The sequence below is a fragment of the Orycteropus afer genome, unplaced genomic scaffold (assembly GCF_000298275.1).
Source record: "Orycteropus afer afer isolate SDZICR_OR568_19922 unplaced genomic scaffold, OryAfe1.0 scaffold00412, whole genome shotgun sequence".
In the NCBI taxonomy this organism is placed as follows: domain Eukaryota; kingdom Metazoa; phylum Chordata; class Mammalia; order Tubulidentata; family Orycteropodidae; genus Orycteropus; species Orycteropus afer.
The window spans coordinates 701,732-722,210 of record NW_006921999.1 but is presented as its reverse complement, the minus strand read 5'-3'; the positions used below and the strand labels follow the sequence as shown (position 1 = coordinate 722,210).

The following is a 20,479-nucleotide window of genomic DNA, read 5'->3' as shown; positions in this document are numbered from 1 at the left end:
CGCTATGAGTCGGAAACGACTCGACGGCACTTAACAACAACAACAACAACAATCTTCAGATGGTCTCTAATTTCAGGTGGAAGATACCCCAAGTAATATTTTGACTCTCTTGGTTGAATGTTCTTCAGCTTTAACTTAAAGTTGTATATAAGCAATTGATGGTCTGTTCTACAGTCAGTCCCTGGCCTTTTTCTGACTGATGGTAATGAGTTTCTACATCCGCTCTTTCCACAGATGTAGTCTATTTGATTCTTGTGTATTTCATCTGGCTTAGTGTATCATTGCCATTTACGATGCAGAGAAAGTTTTTTGCCACAAATAAGTCATTGGTCTTGCAAAATCCTGCCATGAAATCTCTCTGATCTCCAGTATCATTTCTATCACCAAGGCCATATTTTCCAACTAATGAGGCCATGTCTTTGTTTCCAACTTTTGCCTTCCAACATTAACTTTCAATGCACCTTGATTAAAAGCTTGCTAAATTTCAGACTGCAGAAGTTTGTAAAAATCTTCCATTTCTTCATTTTTTACTTTAGTGGTTGAAGTGTGAATTTGAGTAATAGTAGCCTTAACTAGTCTTCTTTGTAGGCATACGGCTATTATCCTATCACTGACAGCACTGTACTTCAAGACAGATATTGAAATGTTGAAATACTGATTTGCAAAATAGCAAGAGATCAAAAATTATCAGAAGTCATTAGTGAAAGAGAACAAGGATTAAGGGAAAGAAATAACACTGTCACCACCAACAAATTCACTGGGTATTATATGCCAGGCTCTATTTTATGCAGATTGGTCTATATATTCCTTATGAGTTACCTATATTATTATCCCAGTTTTACAGATGAAGAAATCAAGTCAGAGAGATATTAAATAACACGCCTATGATCACACAGCCTTGAGTATAAAAGCCTTGAATTATATCCAGGCAGCCTTCCTATAGAGCGGTGCAGTTAACCTGGTTCATTTAAAATGTAATTGAACATATGTAGCTTTATGTCAGCAAATATATCCATGAATATAGGAGAGCATAAAGGGGGAAAAGTTATGAAAACTTCTTAGTCATAACCAAAAACCATGAGGGAATGAGTCACTGGGTCTAGAGTCTCAGTAATATAGTCTGGGGGAACATAGTCAACTGGCATAACATAGTCCACAATGCCAATGTGTTACATCCTACTTTGATGAGTGACTGAGGTTTTAAAAGCTTGTGAGCGGCCATTTAAGGGGCTACTATTGGCCTTTCCCCATCCAGAGCAAAGAAGAATGGAGAAAATCAAAGATACAAGGAGCAGTCCATAGGACAGACTAAGAATATCCCAAATTAATGTAGGACCCCAACACAAAATGTTGTCTATGCTGAGGTTTGAGACTAAAACTCTGTTTTAAATCAAAAGTAACCTTTGCATCAGGAATATAGCCTGTCATCTCTGTCACTCTCTATTGTAATCTGAGAAAATAACTTGGTAAACAATTTCAGAAAACAATGTGATTTATTTGCTTACAGGTTTTGTTTGCTGTATAGGAAGCCAGGTCCAAAATATTTCTCAAAACAGAAGCTTACTCAAAACATACTTTAAAATTGCACCTCCTCCCTGCAATTACACAAGAAGCATCTCATGATTATTTCAAGGCCAAGTATAACCAATTTAAGGCTTACTTTGTAACTTTTGAAAAACAACTTTAGAAACATATATAATCTTTTACCCATCAGATTCCATCACCCAATTTTGTAACTATTACCTAAGAGTCAACTACTCACTGAATTTTTACTGAATTCACTTGTACTTGTCTTATGTAAACTCTCTGGACTGTGTCCTCCTTGGGTTACTTAGTTCAGAATCCTCTGGACTTTGTGATTTCCATTTGCAAACTGCCTTTGCCCTCAGTAAAAGTTTTTTTTTTTTTTTTTTTACTTCTAATTTCAACCAGACTGGCATTTTTGCTTGGTGACAAGACTAACTGATCACGTGAACCTAAACCTCCCTGACCCTCAGACCAAAAGAACTAGATGGTGCCTGGCTACCACTGCTGACCACTCTGAAAGAGATTACAACCAGAAGTCCAGAAGCGTGGGGAAAAATGTGAAATAAAGCTGTAACTCTTAAAAAAGACCAAGCTTACTGGTTTGATAGACACTGGCAGAATCCCCAAGACTGTGGCCCTTATACATTCAAGTCTAGAAATGAATTAATTGCCCCCTGCCCCCAACTTTCAGCCAAACTAAACGTGCATACTATGAACAAAAACACCAGGGAGGGGGGGGTGTATTAGAACAATTAACCAAGCAAGATCAAAAGGCTACATTTGCCTAGGGATAAACCTCCCTAGGTAGGAAGGAATAGGCAAGAAGGAAGAAGGGAAAAGATAAACACAGGGAGGAAGTGGGAAGAGTGCTGTTACATTGTTGGGATTGAAATCAATGTCACACACACAAAAAAAATGTATATGAATTGTTGAATGGAAAACCAATTTGCTGTGTAAACTTTCACCCAAGTAACAGTTAAAAAAAAAAAAAAAGAAAAATATAGCAAAATTTATGAATTTATAGAATAGGTTGGCTCATTATAAAAACTTTGCAATGTGGAAACTCACTCTTTATTAAACATTTACCAACTGTATATGTGCAAAAGGTGCTGTGCTACACATTGGTGTAAATATATAAAAATCTTAGATCCTGGTAGGAGAAAAAAAATAATATACATAAATGAACAAGTTAGAAGAAAGACATAAATATGTTCCAAAGGGGCAATGAGATGGATTGGTACAATAATGGTCTCAAACAACGACTGTGAGGATGGCATAGGTCCAGGCACTGCTTCATTCTGTTGTAAAAAGGATAGCTATGAGTGAGAACTGATGGGACTGCACATAACAACAATGGGACAAAAGTTGTTTATGAATTGGGGAGGGGATCCCTTTGCTCTGGGAGGATTAGGAAAATCTTGGCACTGAAAGCTGACCCTCAAAATAAGAGAATCTGAATCTGTAAAGATAGGAAAATTGCAGTCTACATGAACATAGAGGGAGAGGTGAAGGGAATGGTCTGTGTGGGAACAGAGTGGAAAACAATGTTGCAGTACAGATTGGAACCGGATTAGAAAGTTTTAGGAAATCCTGAAGCTATCTGCTTGCTATAGAGGATCACTCAACCAACAGAACCTGTATTTTCTTTTCTTTTCTTCCCTCCCTTCCCCCAAATCTAAAAGGAAAACTCCTTCAATTCACAGATTAAGTAAATGAGAAGCAACTTCAGATTCACAGTTCCTTCCATCAGTATCTTTCTCACTCGGATTATTTTAAGATATAATTTTCAGTTGGGAGCTCTGGTAGCATAGTGCCTAAGGCACTTGACTGCTAACAAGAAGGCTGGCGGTTCAAACCCACCAGCCACTCCTCCGAAGGAAGATGTAGCAATCTACTTCCGTAGTGATACTGCCTTGGAAACCCAAGCACACAACAACAACAATAATTTTCAGTTGCTACAATGTTTGTCAGTGCTGTTTCAGTTTTTTATATATCCACTAAAATATTACTATCTGTAATTTCTCTTGCGTTTTGAAAGTGTTTTTTTCCCTGTGGTATTATTGTGAAAGGATTTTTATTTCCTTCACAGTTTTATTCTGTTCAAAGTCAATAAAGTACATTAATATTTTGCAATTTTTATCAGACCTTTTTTTAAAGTGTTTTTTATGTGGGGATTTAAACATAGAAGTAAATATATGCTTCAGAGGACAGATTTTTTGAGCTCTTTTCCATGGAGTACAAAATATTCTAAATATTTCATACGTTTCATAGACATAAAGTTTTAAAGTCCCATGGTTTAGGAATATATGCATCTCCATTTAACACACTATTACCTAAGAGTTGTTTTGTTTTTTTAATATGTTCCCAACCTTCATTCTCAAATTTACTTGATTCACTCCAAAATAACTGTCATCAGTTTGTTAATGAGGTTTTATCATCTCTATATATTTTTTCCTTCATACTTAATGCTCCTTTTCCTACTTTTTATTTCCTTCTCTTTACCAAAACAAATTTGTCTCAAAAAAAAATAAGGACCATATTATAACTTTATCATAAAAAATACATTTCAGAATTTATGCAGGATTTCTTCTAAAAACCCATTTAATTATTTGAACTCTTCTCGTGAAAAGTATATCTTGTTAGAAACATTCTCAGTAGCATGATCAAATACTGAGAAAACGTAGTGGCATCTGGAGTAGGGTATTTTGTTAAAATTTATAGATACTTTTTTTTTCCTTTATTAATTGTTATTGTGATTTGGATGAAAGTTTACAGAGCAAATTCATTTTCCATACAGCAATTCATACACATTTTGTCTCATGACATTTACTGCAATTCCCTAAAATATAACATCTCTCTTCCCACTTCCTCCCCATAGTTACCTCTTCCCTGTGTCCTTCTTTCTCCTGCACCCCTGCCCCTCCCCCCAGCTGTTTCCCTGTGCAAACACTACTTTTCTGTTCTCCTGTGATTGATTGCTCTAAGGAGTATATCTACCTGATGTAAATGTTCAGCTCATATGCCTGTCTATTGTTTGGCTGGAAGTCACAAGAGTGAATTCAATTGCAGACCTGAAGGGTGGCTAGTGGCCATAGTCCCAAGGGTCTCACCAGGCTCTATCAGACCAGCAAACCTGTTTTTCTTTTTATGATTGTAAGTTTTGTTTACATTGTTTGCCCACTCTAATCAGGATCTCCTGCACTGATCCCCCTCCGAGTGGTTGACAGTAGTAGCTGGGCACCATCTAGTTCTTCTGGTCTTATGGTCATATAGGCTGAGGATTGCATGGTCTACCAGTCCCTTGGACTAATTGTCTTCACTTGTCTTTGGTTTTCTTCATTCTTCTTTGCTCTGGATGAGGAGAGACCCATTGTTGCATCTAGATGGTTACTTGCAAGCTTATAAGAACCCAGTTGCTACTCACCAAAGTAGGATGTAGAACAATGCTTTTGTGTAGTATGTTATGCCAATTGAGCTTCATGTCTCCTGCAGCCATGATCTCAAGCCCACAGATCCAACTACTTACTCCCTTTGGGTAGCTGGCTGTGGCCAAAGAAGTCACTACAATCTTGTCCCTTGTCAACTCTACCTGGACATTCTTATACTCTCACTGCTGTTGAGTTGGATCCGACTCATAGTGACCCGTCCTTGGGTTTCCAAGGCAGTATCACTAAGGAAGTAGATTGCCCAACCTTCTGAGGAGTGGCTGGTGGGTTTGAACCACCAGCCTTCTGGTTAGCTGTCAAATACAAATATGTTTGTAGGTACATTGTCTGTCAACCCTATATATATATGGTCATGGACACATTCCCCCCCTGCCTAGGCATACCTTGATCGTTCAGCCTTTATACACCTAGACAGTCTTACAGTGCATACAAATATGGATGTAGAAACATTATTTGCTAACCCTATATGTGGTCATGGACACACTACCCACGGCCTAGACATAGATCGTTCAGCCTATAGACCTATCTATCCACCTGTATATCAATGCTTGCTATTATTGACAACGTAGTACTGTCTGTACAAAAGGGTTCATCTTTGTTGTCTGTACCTGCCATGTACTTCTCTATGTCTTCCTCTTCCTCAATGTACTTTTTTTTTCTTTATTCTACCAGACCCTGATTATTATTATTATTACTTTATTGAGCTTTGAGTGTAAATTTACAAAGCAAATTTTATTTACATTCAACAGTTCATGCACATTTGATTTCATGGCCATGATTACCATCCCTAGCCATAAAAGAACTCTCCCCCCTCCTCCCCTCCCTATGACTACCTCCTCCCTGTGGTCTTATTTATTTTTGATTCAAAAGATTTTATTTCCTTTTGCAAAATAAGAAGGCTACAAACTAGGCATAATAAAGATCTAATAATCCTGTTCTTTAAAAATAAAAATGTGGGCACAGTCTTTTCAACTCTGGAAAAGTGCTCAAGCTAAGCACACCATCACCCTAGTAGCAGTTCAGTTGATCTGCCCCATCCTGTGCCCTTCTTAAATCTGCATTCTTGTCTGTCCAGCCTTCCCTCTATGTGAATGTTGCCCCGCTGGTGTCTTATGGCTGATTGCTCTAAGGGGTGCATCTCCGTAGAGCAGGTGGGTGCATCGCCCTGTGGTAGTAGATGTTCTGCATGTTGGGCTGAGAGCCAGTCCATGGAAGTGAGACCATTTCCAGGACTGGGGCCATCAATCTGGGGCCATAGTCTCAGGAGTTCTACCAGTATGTATCTGACTGGTAATTCTGGTCATTTTTGTGTTTTTGAATTTTGTTCCACATTCATCCTCGCACTCTATCCAGGATCTCCAATTTTGATCCCTTTTCAAGTGGTTGGCATTGGTAGCTGGGCACTATCTAGTTCTTCTGGTCTCAGGCTTGTGAAGGCTGAGGTCCTCGTGGTCCAGCTTATCCTTGTTTCCAGATGCCTTTGATTTTCTTCAGTCTTCTTTGCTCCAGATGAAAGGAGACAAATAGTTGCATCTTAGATGGCCACTCAAAAACTTTTAAGATTCCAGTTTCTACTCATCAAAGCAGGCTTTAGAAAAAGATTTTTTATGTTTATGTTGTGTCATTTGAGCATGATGTCCCCTGTTATTATGGTCCTGAGCCTTTTGGCCTGGTGATTCTCTCTCTCAAGATGTTTGGTTGTCTCTGAGAAGTTACTCCAACTCAAAACATTTCTTGAAAGCTCTTTTTAAACTACAAGGGACTATAATACCCAGAGGGGTCTAATTTTCTTTGTAATCCACCTGAATAAATTCAATTGACATTAATACACATGCTGCATAAGAGAATCTGCTTTGAATATGTAAAAAAAAAGTAGCAAATGAAAGGATTGAAGGAAAAATCTGATTAGTTAGATAATACACTAAGCAATATCATTATGTAGACCAATTCTCATTAGGAGGATTGTTCTTCATGCAATCAAATACCATAGTTAAAACATTACAGATCAAAAATAAAAGGCTTAGTTTTGTCATTCAAAGAAAAAAAAAAACGTGCAATTCAAAATGTAATTGTATTTTACCACAATGACTAGGTTTTCAATCGTCATAAACATTTAGAGTTCAAGAATCATGTTAAATAACTCACCTACAGTATTTTATTTTATTTTATAAATATATCTCCTGGTTAACATATTTTTCTAGCAGGTAAAAAAGTGTTTCATTAATAAATGAGGTCTAGTCCTATTACAATGCTTCTTTTCTTATAAATCAATTACTGCTTTGATAGCAAATGATTGAGAACTTGAAACCCAGATCATGGTTTCTTGTTCATCATGGAAAGCAATGTTGTTTGAGAACAGTGAGTAACTTACAAAGGTCACTTTGTGTGTACTGCCATTTTTATTAACAGAACTTGACTCTGCAAATCTGCTGACAGATGGAGAGATCCTTGAAGCTTCTGGATCTTCCTTCCACAAACAGGAAATATTAGCATAATAATGACTAAGCAGAATTGATTGTATTTTATTTTGCTTTTGCTGCTAATACAAATTTAAATCATTTCTCTAAGTCAGAGGCTTGAAAAAACAAATATGCAAACAAAGTGGTATTTTGCAAATGTTATCATTTTTCTTCCTTAGTTTATGGTATTTAAATGAATCATTTTATGGACTACCTAAGTTGTTTGCTTTAGGAAGTAAAACAATAGTATAAAGAGGTCAAGTTCTTCCTCATTAGCAAGTAGTAATATAAAGTTAAATTTTCATGGATAGAACCTGAAAATATTTCATAAGCATGCAATCTGTGAAGTCACCCATGCTTAGAAGTGTCCTGTCTTGGTTTAAGGTTCTGCTTTCATTGTCTATAGAGTTTCTGGGTTGTGTAAACAGTTAACACTCAGTTGCTATAAAAGAAACAAAACAAAACAACAACAAGAAAAACCAAACTGGTGGTTCTAGCATGTCCAGAGGTGCCTTAGAAGGAAAGCCTGGTGATTTGCTTTTGAAAAATGAGCCACTGAGAACCCTCTAGAGTACAGTTTTGCTCTGATACACGTGGAGTTGCCATGAGTTGAAATCTATTCCCTGGTAATAAGTGGTGGTTGTCTTTGTCATCTTTATTATACTGAAAGCCTTAATAGTTTTGGAACAAAGGGCTCAACATTTTCAGTTTGCACTGGGCCTTGCATATTATGTACTCAGTGCCTGCCTTGAAATAAAATTTTTACATGTTGTTGGCTGATTTGAAACTACTCTATAGTAACACAAATAATTTGTTTACTCTCCTTCCAATTTTTATACTAATAAATATCAGTCTATTTACACATAAATTATTCACTGTGCAATTGAGGTCTACAGTTTATTTTTTAACACACTGAAAATGCTATTTGTATGAAGCTAGCCAAGCAAAAGAGAAATATATTTTCAGATTATATTCCGATCATACGATCATAGACACCACTCAGGAACTTCAAAACTCTATTTGCCTTACCCTACTTTTTTTTTTTTTTTTTTTAAATGATAGGAAATTTATTTAGAAAATTTGGACAAGATAATACATTTATATGAGAAAATTGCATTAAAATATTTATTTTTGACTATGTCCTGAATAATTGGTATTTGGAAATGTTTTAGTGCTTCTCCCATCTTCCCAACTAATAGAAACTGTATAGAGTTAATAGCTGCATCACTCATACCTCAAGAATCCTCAAATTAAAGGTATCTGTGGGCTTAGTGTTTTATAACTCAGTTAAGGAATTATTGACATCTACAATCCAAAGCGACAGCCCAATTCAATTTTCTGGGGGTGGGGGGGAAATAACAATCTGGAAACCTTTGGAAAAATAAGTGTGATAATGCTGAATCATTTCAACATTGATGCATCCAGCCTACTGCCTCTAATAGATAAGTAGTAAACCATTTCTAAGATTGCTCTCCCTGAACAATAAAAGCACACCCTTAAACCTGACATTTCCACAGTGATGAATCTTAGATGAAATCATATGAAATGTCAAAATAAAGACAGAAAAAAAATCAATAGTTGTGCAGATGAAGCTATGTAAGGTCAATAGTTTCGTAATGTTTGTGACAGGTCACTCATGTTTTTTGTGTGACAGTATTTTTTAATGTGTAATAACTTCAAAGCTCTGAAAATTAATTTTTGAGGTGGAATTACCTCTTGACAAGGATATAATTAAATTCATAAATCTTTTCTTTCCCCAAGAACTCAAAATGATGTGTTAAATAAACTGATTCTTCAAGGTCAGAAATATGTTAAGTTTCTAAGCCTAGGAAAAGAGAAGAATCCCTTAGGGGTCCAAACCAGTGTCATTTCTTACTCTCTTCCCTATTCTCTGCTACACCTCAGTAGAATCACAGACTGTGCTGGGTCCTTTTCCAAACTGCCCACAAACATATGTCTTTTGGGACCTATGTAATTGAAAAGGAATACAAGTTTTGGATGTGAACTTTTCCTCTCTGTGGAAGGAGGACAGAGGGTGATAACATGTCTGTCTACAGCTATCACTTTGCTTATTGTCTCTCTTAAGGAAAAGATGAAAACTTTCACTCTATTCCAGAGCGTACTGAAAAGATTTGCCAGCAGAATCTTAGTAATTTAATATATTTCAGACTGAATATTATGTACCATTTGCCTTCTATTTTGTAAAAAAGAAATTAAAGATTTACCACACTAGTACATAAAATGTGTAATTACTTTGAAGCAAAACTATTTCAAAACTCATAGCCGTTGAACCTCATGGAAGATAAAAATCTTAAAAAAATGTCCAATGCTTAGTTAATCTTGAAATTTCACGTCCTAATTTGGTAGCGTAGTGCCTAAGGCACTTGACTGCTAACCAGAGGCTGGCGGTTCAAACTCACCAGCCACTCCTCTGAGGGAAGATGGGGCAATCTACTTCCGTAGTGATACTGCTTCGGAAACCCAAGGAGGGGTCACTATGAGTCGGGTCCGACTCGACGGCACATAACAACAACAACAACGACAATGAAATTTAGTTTATCCAAGTAAATATGTATGTGCAATCTGATCTGAATTAAAATGTTATTTCCTGAAGGTGTGTGTCTGAAATTATAAACCCAAGCCAACGTTGAAACAAAATACTTACGGCAGAGAAGAAATAGAAAAGGAAAGGGGAAGAGCTAAGCGAGCATTTTATTCTTTATTTTAAAGGGTGTTTTAAAAATAAGATTTGTGATACTGGATTGATGTTCATAATTAAGTGTGAACTACTAAATGACTCCAACAATCATGACATAGGTAGCTGAGACACATTTTGTATTTGCTGTTTTAAAATTTTAATTTTATCAGTATTCTTACTTATTAAAATATAGTTCATCTTTTAGATTGACTGAGGATCTGGAAATAGTATAGATAAGATTATGGGAAAATGTATATATGCAAGGTAAATTTTTCCTGTTTTAAAAAAGTAGAGTAATACTTAAAAGGAAGGAAAGTGTCATTGAAAGGCTGAAAAGATCTAGAATACTGAAGTAACTAAAAAATTAATAAAAACATTAAATTTTTTTGTAATACAAAAAAATTTTATTTAAAGTTAAAACTGTTTTAACGGAAATTTTATTGTGAAGAAGACAGGTAAAGGGAAAGCTGACCAGAGATCACATTTGTTTTGCCAGTGAGCATACAAAATACCCAAGAGACAGACTCATAGTTGTCAATATATGGATGTTATTATTGTTGTTGTTATGTGCCGTTGAGTTGGACCTGACTCATAGCGACCCCTCCTTGGGTTTCTGAGGCAGTATCACTACGGAAGTAGATTGTTTCATCTTCCTTCAGAGGAGTGGCTGGTGGGTTTGAACTGCCAGCCTTCTGGTTAGCAGTCAAGTACCTTAGCCACTATGCTACCAGAGCTCCCCAATATATGGATACAGAGTGACAAACTTCAGAGTCATTGGAAACAAAGTCTGTTTTGGGGAAATACAAATCTACAGAAGAAGCACAGTCTCCAACTAAAGCAACAAAATATCATCAGCAAACATACAGGTAGTCCCTAAGTAATTTAGGAAGAATTACACCAAATGTACTTGTGACCATCTGTTTTTGTTTTGTACATCCATCTTATTATTAGTAAGATGTACTACATACAATGTTGTTTTGAATAATTTGTTTATGTTATAATTCTCAGAGTATTCACTGGCAGATATTCAAAGATCAGATTTATAAAGATACTGATAACACAAGGCAGTAATAATGAAAGCTAAAAAAAAAAAGTTTTTTACATCAATACCAACTTATAGTGGAGTCACAATAATGGACCCCATAATACATTAGAGACTACTTGTAATTTTAAAGTCAAGACTATTTATAAAACTCCAAGCGTAAATACAGAAAATAGAAAAGCACATGTGGCATAATCCTGAAAGTATCCTAAAAAAATAACTAGAAGATGCTATTATTCCTTTTCATCGGTGAGCAAATTTGGGCTTCAAACAAAGAACTTTCTAAAACTTAGGTAGCCATTTAATGGCAGTCATAAACTAGATGACTGAGCTTTCCTAAATCTTAAGTCACTGACAAATACTATCTTCCCTTAACGTCTCAGTTCTAGTTAGAACTTCACCAACTGAAGTTCTGTTAGATTAAGCACCCATTAATCTAACATCTGTGTTTCTTTTCACAACCAGTATCCTTGAGCAAATAGATTGTAATCACTGTCACCATTTCTGGTCTGATTTTGTCTCTTCCCAGGCATTTGAAGCTCTCCTTTGTAAACTCTTCTATGACTATTATTTTGCTAATTTAATGGACATTGTCAACTTCTATCTTAGGCATCACACATAACCATGTTGCAACTGATAGGAAAGATACAGAAAGTAATGTCTCAATTTTTCATGTCCTCCTTAAAACTGTGAGTTTATTCTAAAATGTAATGGCCAGATGATGTGATATCAATAGCAAAATATCAATATCAAAAAATTACTTTTGTCAAAGTCATCTGTGGTGCAATGGGTTTTCTCTTATATGGCTTTTCTGGCCCTGGGTTTGTAATTCTCCCATAACGATTGATTGGGCTGCAATCTTGCAAGGGATTGGGCTGTTTACTATCTGCATAAGCAGATTGTGAAAATTGGTTGCTTTGCTATCCACATCATTGGGCTGCAAGGGATTGATTGGTTTACTATGTATATCAGAGGCCTGCAAAAAACAACCAATAGTATTGGTAGGCTTAAGAAAGCCACATTCTGAAATTGGCAAGGAGTATTCCTACAAAAGAGGCCAATATCACAAAAAATTTAGGGGCTTCTGTTCAACAAGAGCCAGGAAAGGAGAGTATCCTTTGGGCATGGGCCTTTGCACTGACAACCTTCTAAAAGAGTTGCAATATAGGTCAAGGGTTGTTAAAACTCACTTAGATGATAATGCTGAAAAGTGAGAGAAATGGCAGCAAGCATTGCAGAACCAAGTGACAGAGAATGAGCAAGTGGCAGGAAACATGAGACTGGCAGATGGTGGTAGTGGGCAGAATAGACCCATGGAGAACATGATAGTGGTGAGCAAGTCAGACTCCTGAGCAGAACTGAGAATTTCCAGGCAAGAGGTCACCAGTGGGGTAGGGCAGGAGGTAAGCAACAGAGCAGAGACTTGAACATACACTACATAAAGACTGTCCATAAAAACTGTGCCTTGAGAGGTGTTGTAATGTCAGCCTAACCCAGGCAATGGCCCAGGGTTGTCTTGAAGCTGCTGGTTGAGAGTTGGAGCAGCAAGTACCAGTCCTGGCCAAGAAAAATCATGAGGAAGAGAGAGAGAGAGGGGAAGAGAGAGAGAGAGAGAGAGAGAGAGAGAGAGAGAAACACATTCATGCTATATCTGACCTGACCCAATGATACACTTGTTGGGAGAAAGAGATAATGCTGACACCTGCTCCAAGGTGTGCCTGCCCAGTGACACAGAAAAGACCATGGGTTATTTGTGAAGGGTGAGAGGATTCTCTTTTAGCTGTAAGGGGATTCTTTCTCTACAGTGCTAAGTGGTAGGGATCAGTTCACCTCAAATCTGTTCTTATTGTTTATTTATTTATTTACTTTGTATAAAAAGTCTGTTCTTGTTTATTATTTATCTTTTATAAACAATGGTAACAATTTTCAATTGCCAATAATATATAAATGTCTTATATACACAACCCAACCGAATCAGACAGTAGAGTCTGCATCCCAACAGCGTTATAGCTGCATCCCAACAGTCTTATTGTATGTGAAGTCATCACAAACACAGAAATTTATATGCCAATGATCTCTTCTCCCACAATCATCAACTACTTCTATTTTTCCTGAAGAATTCTTTAGATAATACCAGATACCACACATTAAGAAATGGTGAGACTATTATTGAATTCTTTCTCATGGGCCATAAATAACAAAACATGTGTGTAATGATAACTCTGAAAGAAGCCCAAAGGTATAGGTGTGTAAAATGACACAGTAACAATTCAATCTGAGGGATGCATTTAAAACACACACACATGTACACACTCACTGCTGTAGAGTTGGATCCAACTCATAGCGACCCCTCCTTGGGTTCCGTGGCAGTATCACTATGGAAGTAGATTGCCCAACCTTCCTTCCATTAAAAAACATAAGTCCAACAAAAGTCAGAAATCTCAAGATACCTTCCAGGGAAAATTTTGTGACTTTATTATGATTAGTGTGATTAGAGATGAGTATTAAAATAGCTTTTCCCATATAATTTTAATTAAATATATTTTTTTCTTCTTAGTAGTTGGTTAAAACATCTATGTAGCAGGATTACACAGGATGGCAAAACAATATTGACTTCCAGCTCTGTAGTATACTTTAACAGTTAAGAGAAATTGGGCAAGTGGAGAGTGCAAAGAAGTTGGTCATCTTCAGTAATGGTATCCAGTGGCATCACAGATTTTGTTGGACTTTTTTTGAGGGGAAAACTAAACTCTTTTTAAGGTTCCTATATGGTGCAAACTTGGAAGGAAGGTTGGGCAATCTACTTCCGTAGGGATATCACCTTGGAAACCCAAGGAAGGGTCGCTATGAGTTGAGTTCAACTCTATGACACATAACAACAACATATGGTGCAAACAGTTTGCACTCTACAACTAATCTAACAGTTGGAGGTTCAAATCCACACAGTGGTACCTTTGGAGCAAAGGCCTAGTGATCTGCTTCAATCAAAATTACACTCAAAAAAACCCAAAGGTATGGTTCAATTCTGTAAGACATGTGGGCACCACATGGTGTGGTCACCAGGACTTGACAGCAACTAACAAGAACAAAACAACAACAACAAAATATTCAATATTCTTACAGAAAACCACCTTCCAATTTGATATTGCTGCAGTGGCCTTTCCATGACTACTTGTTTTTTTTTTTTTTTTTTGGTCTCTCCTTAGGTGGCAACACTAAACATTAATATGCATTGTTGTTTTAAATACTACAAGATTGCATTTTATTGAATGAGTTAAAAATATGAATCAAAACATGAAATAGTATATAGAGGTGAAAAAATCATTTTAAAATTTATCAAATATATCTCTTCCATTTTACAGATGAGACAACTGAGTCTTCAAAAGTTTATCCAATGTTCCCATGATTACACAACTAACTAGCATCTGGCTATTCTTATTTTTTGTATACAGTAAGAATATATTTAGTTTATGGGGCATTATTTTTAATTGATATCTTACTGGAAAACTGCCAAAATATTTGTAAAATTTCTCTCTCATCTGTTTCTTAATTGATAGCATAATACTACTTGTGAAATAGAACTAGAAACAAGGTTGACTCCATAGTGGAACCAAATCAGTAGCTGTTGCATCATTTCCAAATCATGATGACCCCATGTGTGTCAAAGTAGAACTGTGCTCCATAGAGTTTTAAATAGATGCTTTATCAGATGTAGCTTGTTAAGCTTTTCTTTTGTGGAACCCCTGGGTTAGCAGCAAAAACATTACATGTTTGCACCACCTGGGACTTCTGATTCCGTAGTTGTTGTTGTTGTCAGGTGCTGTCGAGTCTGCTCTGACTTATAGCAACCCTATGTACAACAAATGAAACAATGTTTGGTATTGAGCCAGTCTCACAATCTTGCTATACTTGAGCCCATTGCTGCAGCAACAAGGTCAATCCATCTTCCTGAGGGTCTTTCCTTTTCCACTGATGTTCTACTTTACCAAGCATGATATCCTTCTCCAGGTCATGGTCCCTTCTAAAAACATGACCAAAGTAGATGAGACAAAGTCTGGCCATTCCCACTTCCCTGGAATATTCAACTATACTTCTTCAAGGACAGGTTTGTTAGTTCTTCTGACAGTCCATGGTATTTTCAGTATTCTTCACCAACGCATAATTCAAAGCATCAACTCTTCAGTCTTCCTTATTTATTGTCCAGCTTTCACAGGGATATGAGGTGATTGAAAATATCATGGTATAATAGTTGGAGCTGTGTGTTAACTTGGCTGGACCACAATTCTGTGTGGTTTAAGCAATTGTGATGTGGGTTGTTCCAATGATGGGATCATATGTATACGTTTTGAGCAACTAATCAATTCAAAGTCAGTTTCCCTAGGGGTGTGGCCTCCTTCCAGTATATTTATGAACATCATGGGAAAAGAGAAACTCTTCTGTGGATCAGGATTCTGCCTACAACTGTCTGTGAGCGAACAATCCACCATTTGGTCTGGAGATCTTGGATTCATCATTCTTTGGAGTCAACAGCCAGTATACTGCCTGCCAACCTTGAGCTCCTCAGCCCCTGCAGCTGCATGAGTCGGGGAAAAGCCTCCAGCTTGACGTTTGATCCAAGAACTTGGGACTTGCCAGCTTCTATAAGTGTGTGAGCCATTTTCCTAAGATAAATTTCTCTTTCTCTCTATATATAAGCTTTACTGGTTTTGTTTCTCTAGAGAATCCAGTCTAACACATGTGGCTTGGGTCAGGCACACCTTAGTCTTCAGAGTGACATTTTTGCTTCTTAGCACTTTAAAGAGGTCTTTTGCAGATTTTCCCAGGGCAATATGACATCTGATTTCTTGACTGAAGCTTCCATGGGTGTTGAATGTGGATTCAAGTAAAATGAAATTCCTGACAATATCAATCCTTTCCCCATTTATCATGATGCTACTTATTGGTCCAGTTGGTTTTCTTTATGTTGAGGATCCATACTGAAGACTGTAATCTTTTATATTCATCAGTAAGTGCTTCAAATTATCTTCACTTTCAACAATTGATAGCGTAATACTACTTGTGAAATAGAACTAGAAACAAGGTGGACTCCATAGTGGAGGTTGTTAACGAGTCTCCTTCTAATCCTGATGCCACATTCTCATTCATATAGTACAGCTTCTCAGATTATTTGCTCAGCATACAGACAATAAAAATATGATGAAAAGATACAACATTGACACTCAGTCTTCTTGATTTTAAACCATTCAGTATTCCCTTGTTCTGTTCTAATGACAGCCTCTAGGTCTATGTACTGGTTACTCAACAGCACAATTAAGTGTTCTAGAATTCCCATTCTTTGCAATGTTTTCCATAATTCGTTATAATCCATACAGTCAAATGCCTTTACACATTCAATATAATATAGGTAGACATATTTCTGGTATTTACTTTCAGCCAAGATCCATCTGACATGAACAATGATATTTTTCATTCCACATCATCTTCTGAATCCAGCGTGAATAGAAGTTCCTTGTTAATAATGCTGCAACCATTTTTGAATTATCTTCAGCATAGTTTTATTGTGTATAATATTAATGATATTATTTGATAATTTCCCTATTTTTTGGCTCACGATTTTTTTTGGAATGGGCACAACTATCTATCTCTTCTGGTCAGTTGACCAGATAGCTGTCTTCCAAATTTCCTGGCATAAATGAGTAAGTGCCTTCAGGACTGCATTCATTTCTTGAAACATCTCAATGGGTAGTTCATCAATTTCTAGAGCATTGTTTTTCTCTCATTCCTTCAGTGTAGCTTGGATTTCTTCCTTCAGTACCATTAATTCTTGATCACATGCTGCCTCCTGAAACAGTGGAATATTAACCAATTCTTTTGTGACTCTGTGCATTCCTTCCGTCTTCTTTTGATGTTTCCTGTATCATCAATGTTTTCATCATAGAATTCTTCAATATTGTACCTTCAGGCTTGAATTTTTCCTTTAGTTCTTTCAGATTGAGAAATGCTGAGCTTGTTCTTCCATTTTGATTTTCTAACTCCAGGTCTTTGCACATTTCATTATAGTACTTTACTTTGTCTTCTCAAGGTGCTCTTTGAAATCTTCTGTCAGCTCTTTTATCTTGTCAGTTGTTCCATTTGCTTTAGCTATTCTCCACTCAAGAGCAAGTTTCAGAGTCTCTTCTGACATCCATTTTGGTATTTTCTTTCTTTCTTCCCTTTTAAATGACTGTTTGCTTTCTTCATATATGATGTTCTTAATGTCTTCCCACACTTGTCTGGTTTTTGGTCATTGGTGTTCAACATGTCAAATCTATTCTTCAAATGGTCTCTAAATTCAGGTGGAATATAATTGTTTTGGTTATCTAGTGCTGCTCCAACAGAAAATACCATAAATGGGTAACTTTAACCAACAAGGATTTATTCTTTTACAGTTTTGGAGGTGAGAAGTCCAAGTTTGAAGTGCCAGCTCTAGGGGCTGGATGAAGGCCCATTGACCTTTGGCTTCAGCTCTGCCTCTTGCTCCTGGCTCATTAAAGTTGGAGTCATCTCTTAACTCAGGCAGCTGCTGGCTGCTGAGGCTGACAAACCCAAGGTCAACTATTAAAATGGCACAGTCCAAAGATTATCAAGCAACACACCAGGCCACTAGTTCAAGTCCAGAAGCAGTCCCAAGATTGGCAAAACAACATGGCAGGCCATGGCAGGCTACTTACTGATGACTTGGTCAAATGCAGGCTCCAGATGTTCCAGGAAACTCAGAGACCTTTATCAAGGGTTCTCTTTCTATACTTGAAACAGATCACATCCCTAAGGCAGCTACTCAGCTGCTCACAACAGATTCCACCATGGAGTTGATTACCAGTCTCATCATGGGTAAAACTACATCCAGCTGCCCTTTTAAAACCAAGTCAACCAAGTAGACACATAACCTTAACTACCACAATAATCAAGGTTGTATTTTGATTTTGTGGACTTCTTTTAATTTTCTTCTGCTTTAACTTGAACTTGCATATGAACAATTGATAGTCTGTTCAGCTCCTTGTCTTGTTTTAAATGAAGATACTGAGCTTCTCCATCTTCTCTTTCCATGGATGTAGATGATCTGATTCTTGTGTATTCCATTTGGCAAGGTCTACATGTATAGCCTCTGTTTATGTTCTTATAAAAAGGTATTTGCAACGAATAAATTGTTGGTCTTGTAAAATTCTATCATATGATCTCCAGCATAATTTCTATCACAAAGGCTCTATGTTTTCCAACTACCATTGATGTTTGTTTGTTTCCAAATTTTGCATTCCAATCACTAGTAATAATAAATACATGTTGATTGAATATTTGGTCAATTTTAGACTGCAGAAGTTGGTAAAAGTCTTTGATTTCTTCCTCTTTTGTTTTAGTGGTTCGTGTGTAAATTTGAATAATAGCAGTATTAACTGCTCATCCTTGTAAACTTATGGATATTACCCTATCACTGACAGCATTGCACTTCAGGACAGATCTTGAAACATTTTTGTGACAATGAATGTGATGCTATTCCTCTTCAATTTGTCATTCCCAGCATAATAGACCACATAATTGTCTGATTCAAAATGCCAAATACCAGTCCATTTCAGCTTACTAATGCTTAGGATATTGATCTTTATGCATTCTATTCAATTTTTGACAACTTTCAATTCTTCTAGGTTCACACTCCATACATTGCACATTCTGATTAGTAATGGATATTTACAACTGTTTCTTACCATTTTGAGTCACACCATAATAGTAAATGAAGGCCCTGAAAGCTTTACTCCATCCACGTCATTAAGGTTGACTCCATTTTGAAGAGACAGCTTTTCCCTAGTTGTATTTTGAGTGCCTTTCAACTTGAGAGGCTCATTTTCAAACACTGTATCAGATAATGTTTCACAGCTATTCATGAAGTTTTCAAGTAGTATTTCAGACAGTGTTTCACTGCTATTCACAAGGTTTTCACTGGCCAATTTTTGAGAAGAGGATGGCTCCATCCTTCTTCCCAGTCTGCCTTAGTCTGGAAGCTCCACTGAAATCTTTCCATCATGGGTGACTCTACTGTCATTTGAAATACTTGTGGTATAGCCTCCAGCCTCACAGCAACACACAAGTCACCAAAGTACAACAAATCGACAGACAAGTGGTGGGATTACATAGCAGGTCTGGCATTTTAGCTGAAAAGTGTGACTAGTTTTAATGTGAATAAAGGAATATTAATCTAAATAAAAGGAATGAACTCACTAGGCTATCCTAATATCTGTCTACTTGAATTTCAATAATAAAATATATGTTAAAACATTGAGGAATGATTATACCTTTGTGCTGTTAAGGGGATAATCAGAATAAATGCCACACAACACTTCAGAAAATGCAGCATGCCCTAGAAAGATGCCTTATTTGTAGGTTTTTCTGTGTTGTTAGAACACCATTAATTATTTTCTCTTTATTGGTATTCATGGGGGAATTATATTGCACAATGTAATGCATATAAGTGCATCTGATTAGAAGATGTTTTCATGTTAACACTATTTTTTTTATGTTAGAAATCAAGACCTGTCAGTTGTCAATATTATATTTTTTATAAAAATTCACTAAAGCTATAATAATTTTGGCTCAATTGCTGTGTAATAGTTCATCTGTCTGTTCCATTTTACTGTGAAACAGCCAGCTAGTGTGACAGTTTATTATTTTCCTATATCTGTAGGGAAATGTATTTAATGGAACTTAGTCAATCATTGTAATATTACAACATTTTTATAGTACTTAAAGGGTATGACTCAGTAATTTCAAATATTCTAAATGATGTTTGAGAATCATTAATTATATGAAACCTATTAGCTATATATTTAAGCAAAAAATTTCACATAAGCATTTTTAACATATCACTGGCTCTAATAGATCTGAATTGAATGTAATACAGCCTCATAGAATAGCACTATAATTGTAATTTTTTTTTTTTTGAAATTTTACAGAGAGTTACAAATTGTACAATAATGGTAGAAAGAATGTTTTTGTTATTTGCCATCGAGTCAAACTCGACTCACAGTGACCCCTCCTTGGGTTTCTGAGGCAGTATCATTATGGAAGTAGATTGCCCAACCTTTCTTCTAAGTAGTGCCACCAGCCTTCTGGTTAGCAGTCAAGTGCCTTAGACATTGGTAGAAAGAATACAGGATGTCAAATAGGAAAACCTGGGTTTGATACTAGTTCTGGCACTTTCCGATATATGACACTCAGATTTCTAATCTGTAAAATGATTAAAATACCTAACAGTGTTGTTAAAGGATTAAATATATAT

The 20,479-nt window shown here is 36.5% G+C and overlaps 1 protein-coding gene across 1 annotated transcript in view; it reads right to left on the bottom strand.

Moving 5' to 3' along the window:
- The window catches only part of LOC103208103 (ephrin type-A receptor 6), a 1,324,606-nt gene that overhangs the window by 679,333 nt on the left and 624,794 nt on the right, over nucleotides 1-20,479 (bottom strand). The gene's annotated exons all lie outside the window — the stretch shown is intronic.